Source organism: Melanostigma gelatinosum (assembly GCF_949748355.1).
Source record: "Melanostigma gelatinosum genome assembly, chromosome: 8".
NCBI classification, from domain to species: domain Eukaryota; kingdom Metazoa; phylum Chordata; class Actinopteri; order Perciformes; family Zoarcidae; genus Melanostigma; species Melanostigma gelatinosum.
The window spans coordinates 11,767,932-11,774,954 of NC_136641.1; the positions used below are offsets into that span (position 1 = coordinate 11,767,932).

The window sequence follows — 7,023 nt, forward strand, 5'->3', positions numbered from 1 at the left end:
ACATTTTGCATGGAAGCCTGTGATTAACGATCTGAGCCAAGTAAAATGGTTGTTCAGTGTGCGCAATGTATTGAAAGTGACACAGTTAATTATAAAAAGCAAAGAGAATATAGTTGACTGCATGCTTGTGTCTGTGACGTGTTTTGAGGAGTATGCAGCTGGGCTACAGCTCCATCATGTTTGAATCAAAAGTAAGCCGGAGCCCTTCCTCATACACTAAGCAAACACAAGCCAGCATTCCTCTGTGTCTGCCATTTTAGCTCCAGTCAAACCCCACGCCGATGCGAGGGCATTAAAGCATTAGTGGCTAATGTTTTTAAAAGTGTACGGTATCTTGGAGGGATTCGGGAGGTGGGCGCCGTGTGCGTGTGTGTAATGGTGGATGAGATGGGTCCTCACATGGCAACCATTACACACACAGCCCCTCTAATCGCTGCCGACCTGCCTCCCCGCCTGCAGCCATCCCACCTCTGACTGGTGTGTGTGTGAGAGTGTGTGTGTGTGTGTGTGTGTGTGTGTGTGTGTGTCTGTGTCAGGGGGCATCCCAGGTTCAGGAGGGCAGAATGTTCACATAGATGCATATTTTGCCACATTAACACACCCTTTAACACACACACACACACACACATCTATAAGAGCTTTGAACATTTTTGACAAAACTTTTCCTCTAATAGATGAATAAGTAATAACATACATAAGTAAACACAACACTCCTCCTTCACATCTTTCTCCACTCCAGTCAATGAAGTACTGCCTGCGTTCAACTGATTTGTTGCTTGTGTCGATGAAAGGTGGCTGCAAGCAACTTTGGCAGACAGAGAAGGGAGGAAGGAAGAGATGGACAGAGGGAGAGAGAGAGATTGAAGAGGAAGGAGGGAGAAATAATGAGAGATAAGACTGTAACATGTAAAGACTGAAAGGCTGTAACACAAAACACTTGATCTGATAAATGAATGGATGATTTAGAATGGCTTTATTGTCTCCATAGAGAAATCTGTTGAGAATAGTCGAGTCAAATGAAAGACTTTTAATAAATGTATAATTGTTTTCATTGGGGTTCGATATAGAACCTCGTGGATGGATGGATAGAGGATTGGTTGTCTGACTGAGGAAGCACTAAAGTGGCTGTATACTAGGACTCTCGAGTGTGTACGAGACTGAAACAGAAACAGATATGAAGCCAGGCGGAAAGAAGCACGAACAATGTCTTTGTGTGTATATACACGGGGGGTGCGCATAGTTGTGTGCATAGAGAAATATCTAAATATTATGGAAGATTGTGTTGTATGTTTACGTCTTGAATCTCTGTATATGTGTGTGTGTGTGTGTGTGTGTGTGTCTGTATGTTTGTCTATGTGTCTGCGCGCACATGTGTGTCCCGGGCATTGGTGGGAAGACCATAAAAATTCATAAAGATGCGTCACGTGTGGAGCCTACACCTACTCGTCTCCATGAAGACATGCACACACGATAACGCGCAACAAACACACACACACCGCCTCAGGTGAGCGTGTGTGTGATCTGGAGGGGGATAAGTTTGTGGGGAGACCACACAGGAGACAGCTTTCAACTGAGTAAACACCACATCAAACGCACACACACGCTCTCTCTCTCACAGACACACACACACACACACACACAGCACTGGATACAGTTTGCTTGCCTCCCTCCTGCGTAATTGAGAAAAGCTGCCGTCCATTAAAACTTGCTGACATCACTTAGACAGCTAAATATGAAGGGAGCTAACGAGCTAGTGGGGCCTTTGATTGAGCTTCCAAACAGGTTCAAATTTTATCACCAGCTACCCGCAGGACAGGACACAGGCCTGCTGCACACTCGCAATTGAGCATCTCAAACAAACAATTCCAGACACCAGCAGTGGAGGTAAATATCCGCAGAGAGCAGAGCGGCGTTTCCCACCCTCTAGACTCGAAAACCCCCATCGCACTGTGCCCACTCTAAACAGCAGGCGGCATCGCAAATTCATCTTTTTGTGTGTTTGTGTAGGTTCACTGCAGCATCTGTGTGGACATGCTCATACTTTAGTCCGAATGTTTTATGTTTGCAGCCAACCAACGTGAGAGAGGCCCGACTGCAGTCCTCAGTTCCTCCCCCACATCCCTCACTCACTGCATCACCTTCACCTCAGATAAGGAGAAAGGAAGATGTAAGTTTGGCTGGAGCCTGAACAAGCCGAATTAAGTCTGGTTAACTTAGCTCTGAGACTTCCATTACACGCATGCACACACACACACACACGCGCGCGAGAAGCACACGCTCATACACACACTCTCACCGTGGCGCTCTCCTCTCTCTATTAACACCTGCTTCTTTTCCAATTAGCCCTCCAAATAGAGACAAATGGGCCAGAGGGGTCTGATTAATTCACTTCTGTCAAGGACTCGGCTGCACAATGCCATCAGGGCGCTCATGCCGGCATGTGTGCACGCTCGCACACAGACGCAGGTTACACTGAGCACATCAAAAACACAGCGCTTTTATAATTGAAATGCGTAACCCAAAAATGGACAATAGTCTCTGATCATATAAATGCGTTTGAACGTTGAACAAGATGTTTCCTCTGTTTGGCATCCAGGAGTGAATAAAGAGAGGTGGGATGGGACTTTTCCTTCTTTTCATCCTCTTTCACAGATCACCGGTTTATCTCCACCACTCCTCTTCCGGGGACAAATTCCTCTGGTCTTTGCTCCAGCGAGTTTGTGAGTGTATGCGTACATCTGTGTACGTGTGTTTGTGTGTGTGTGTCTATCCATGTGTATGTAAGCTGTGTGGATCCCATCATTAGTCTTGCTCTCCTGTCCTCCCCTGTTTGTTTAAGCAGAGCTCTGTGTTTGCTTGGAGCTGCATGTCCTCCACAGAGACTGCTACAACGCAACCACTTCAAAACCTAACCTGTTCCCTGCACACACACACACACACACACACACAGCAGGTAGCACATAGACAGGCCATGGCTTGTTAATCTGAGACTTTGACTTTTCAATGCACCCATCTTATTGATACACTCCCAGAGTTTGTGTCTATGAATAAGGTTTCAGCTACATATTTAAGGTTTCCAGATATTTGCTGCAGCTTCTTGTCAGCATTTGTTAAACTTGCACTAGACATTGCAATCAAACGCAAATACTGTCGATATCCTAATACCTCCCCATCAGGATAACTTGGTATCAAAGCATAACACTTTAATATCCCGAGCTACACCTTCAGAGATTAAAGAGCTGAGTGGGTGGCAAAAAAAGCATTGCTAGATGTTGAATTTCTAAAGTGTAGCAGTGAAGAAATATCTATCAAACTAGATCGCTGGATCTATTTGATAAATAGTCCCAGAGGAGCATATGACAATCTCACCTTTGAACTATGAATGATGAAGACTGATCTTTCTGTGAAGATTACCGCTGTTTGCTCAGTGGGTGGAGGCTTGCATTTCTCTCAAAGTGACAGAATGGTGCAATGCCTTCCACTTTTCAAAAAGACAGGTGCCTATTTGCATGTTTTCCTTGCCTGCAATATGCTTACATCGACCTACAGATAGAAAGCAAACACCTGCTCTTAGAATTTGGAAACAAAAAAAAACCAGCACCCCTGGAGGAAGTATAACCCTAATGAAAAAAAACAACAACCTTTGGGTATGTTCTTTTGCCTTAACTTTATTAGTTATTCTGACAGATGACAATTCAACCCCAGTCGTCAGTGGTCTTGAAACGGCATTAGCGCCCAGGTCTGCCGACCCCCAGCTTATCCAAGCACACAGCAACTCAAACACAATGCCAACATTGCTCCAAATCTCCGCACAATTGTACGGCCACACATTAGTTCAACACCAAATAAATAGCTGGTGCTTCAGTTCATAAACTCTGGGTTCAGAGGTCGAGCTATGTCAAGCAGGGCAGTGAATGAGACGCCATGGGATAAAAGAAAGACAGAGAAAGGGGTTTAGACGGGGAGGTGGGTGGGGGCGCATATAGAATACCCCGGCATCTCCTTTTCTCCGGTCCACCCGTTGAGTCTCAAATGCCACTCTACCGCTGGCCCTATTGTGCATTCGTCTCAAAGAGCTTGTCTTCAATTAGCCTGATAAGAGGAGAGAGGACAGGGGTGGGGCAGAATAAGGGGGGGGGGGGGGTTACCTGGGCAGGCACTAATCGCTTTGATGCCATTGGGCCTTTGGTTGCTTTCGTCTTTGTGGCCCCCTGCGTTGATGCTAAATTTGAGTGTGTGATTTGTCTCGCGGCAGGGGCAAACGGCTGTTCTGGAGGCAGCCACCTTTACTTTTGTTGTTTTAATGACATCAGTTGGATCATGTCAGAGTCGACAGGCAAACAGATGCCTGAACGACATGCGGCACATTTTAGGAGATGTTCATCAATGTGCACTGTCCATGTAAAAATAAAAAAAACAAATAATTGAATACATAAAAAAAAAAACAATATAAGGTGTAGGGAGCAGAAAAGGGTATGTGGGGGCAGTACAATCTTGTGTCTCATTAAATCTTGCCTGTTGCACCTCTCTGATTGCTCCTCTCTATTCTGCATCCGTCACCAAGGCTCCCAGGAAAGCAGGGGCCTCTTTCTCCTCCTCCAACCCCTTCCTACTCTCCTTTTCTTTCCTTTTACAATCTGTTTGCTGAATGAAAGTTAATTTTAAGCATGTGATTTATCACGCCAGGGCGAACAGCCATTCATTCGGCCACCTTTGTTCAACAGAGTAGGTAGGTAGGTAGGCAGGATATAATCAGAGGAGAGGGATGTAGGGCATGTGAAGAGAAAGAAAGAGGGAGGCAAAGACAAGAAGATAAGAGGAGGAAAAGTGTACGAGTGAAAGTTATCACCAGCGGTGTCTGCTGATTGCATTCGGCGGGGGATAGGGAATGGGAAGCTAATGAACCATCTAAACTCGGTGCTCCCGGATCCTACTGATGCAGGAAGAAAAGAAAATAGTTAAAAGAGAATAAGACAGGGAGAAGGCACCAGAATGACATGTTTTATGAGAGTTAAGAGGCAAGGCTAAATACAAAGTCAGGCCACTGATCACCAATGCCAAATCCCTGATAAGTTCAACAACTGCTTTACTCTGTAATGAGGCAAACATTAGTTGCAACTGCAGCCCGTGTGGATCACAGCTCGTGTTTCCTCCTGAATGAGCTTGTCCTGGGATTTTTTTGTTTGCTCTCAATGTTTTGCATTTATTCCTTTAATGTCTTGTCTCAGAGCGAGGGCCCTGTCTCGACCTTTTCTACCGTTACTGTCATTCAGGGTTCAGACAAATAAACGCGACTATTCCACCTTGCTCCTCTGCAGCTTTTTACTGCCTCCGGTCTTCACCTGTTGATGGAAAAAAGCTGTGGTGAAAAATCCACCAACACTGTCTGCCAGTATCTTGTCAATGTGTTATCAGCATGAGGCCCCCGATTTGGCAAGGTCACCGGCTGTCACAGCTGTAAGCTCTCACACAGACACACCAACAGGCTCACAAGCCCCTGAGCCCAACCACCCTGCTCAACAAGTGCAACTCTCCGTATGAGTGTAAGAAATGTGTTTATTCACAACTTAAAAAAATTAAAAACATTATTGTGCATATATCAAATGCACCAGTGCTTGCATCTGTTCCTCACACACACACCCCACAGTCAGTCCGACTGTGCAGCAATCCTCCGACTCTGCTAGTACGGAGCTAAAAGCACAAAGAAAATGTTCCGTAATGCACACTAATAACGGAAAGCAATTAGCTTAGCTGTTTGTTAATGCAGGTACGGAATGTGCTAATCCAGGGAGCGTGGGGGTCGGAGGGGAGCCTGTGTGGATGTGTGTGTCTTGGCCTTCATGTGTGTGTGTGTGTGTGTGTGTCAGAAGGCAGTGCAGGGATCTACAAGCATTATGTGCGTCCTGCCTAATCACTGTCATATGGAAGGGATTGAAGTGACCACTGCCACGCAATGAGCCGGACCACGCCACATCTGTTATCAACTAGGTCCCCCTTGTGTGTGTGTGTGTGTGTGTGTGTGTGTGTGTGTGTGTGTGTGTGTGTGTGTGTGTGTGTGTGTGTGTGTGTGTGTGTGTGTGTGTCTGTGGATATGTTATGGCTGGACTGTTCACCTGATTACACACCAGCATTATGAGAACTTAGTTGGTATATGCGGACCATGCTGAGGTCCTCATAAAACAAAGAGTGTAAACTCCGTTATAAGTGTCTAAATAACATACAATCTCTTTTTCGTGGAAAGTCCTTTTTTACCAGCAGCCCTGATTTCTGATCCTCATAAAACAAAGAGTGTAAACGCCTTATAAGTGTCTAAATAACATACATTCTCTTAAGTCCACCTTTACCAGTTGACCTGATTTCTGTGTATCCCTGTGTATAGAACAGCGCCTGCTATCGGCTTGACCATGCTGGTGCAGTTTCATACACATTTTGATACACAAGTTAAATTTCGCGGGCTGGTTTTACGTCGAGGTACGTCGGAGTGACGTAGGGACGTCACGTCCTGGTTTTCCCGCGAGGGAGGGACGTCGGAGCGATGTAACGTTACGGACATCAAGTCCAAGGAGCCCTTTAATCACAGACAGGCATGGAAGAGACGCATGGACTCATGGAGGATTAGACACCACCACCAGGTAAGCATTTTTATTTGTATGTATAAAACGGAGCTCGCAACAGGTGAGACTGGAGGAGATGAGACAGTGTGAGGTGAGATATGATGGCATGCTTTGTGATTTTTAAGGGCAGTTGAGTCATGTGGTGTGCTAGCTAGCATTAGCGAACAAGCTAACATTAGCTGACAGACGATGTAGCGAACATTAGCTGACACACGATGTGGCTCAACACTGGCCTTAGCAATGACAACGCACGAGCTAGCGAACGAGCGCAAACTAGCGTGTTAGCGAGCTAGCGAGCGAGTGTTTTATTATAAAGTCTAATGGCAGAGGGCATGAATGTTTTTCTGAATCTGTCCTTGTGACAGCGGAGCTGCATGAGTCTGTTGGAGAAAGTGCTTCGCTGTCCCTG

General features: G+C 45.8%; 1 protein-coding gene across 1 annotated transcript in view; it reads right to left on the reverse strand.

Moving 5' to 3' along the window:
* Positions 1–7,023, reverse strand: part of prdm16 (PR domain containing 16) — a gene marked incomplete at its 5' end in the record, with an annotated part of 190,721 nt that overhangs the window by 139,698 nt on the left and 44,000 nt on the right. The gene's annotated exons all lie outside the window — the stretch shown is intronic.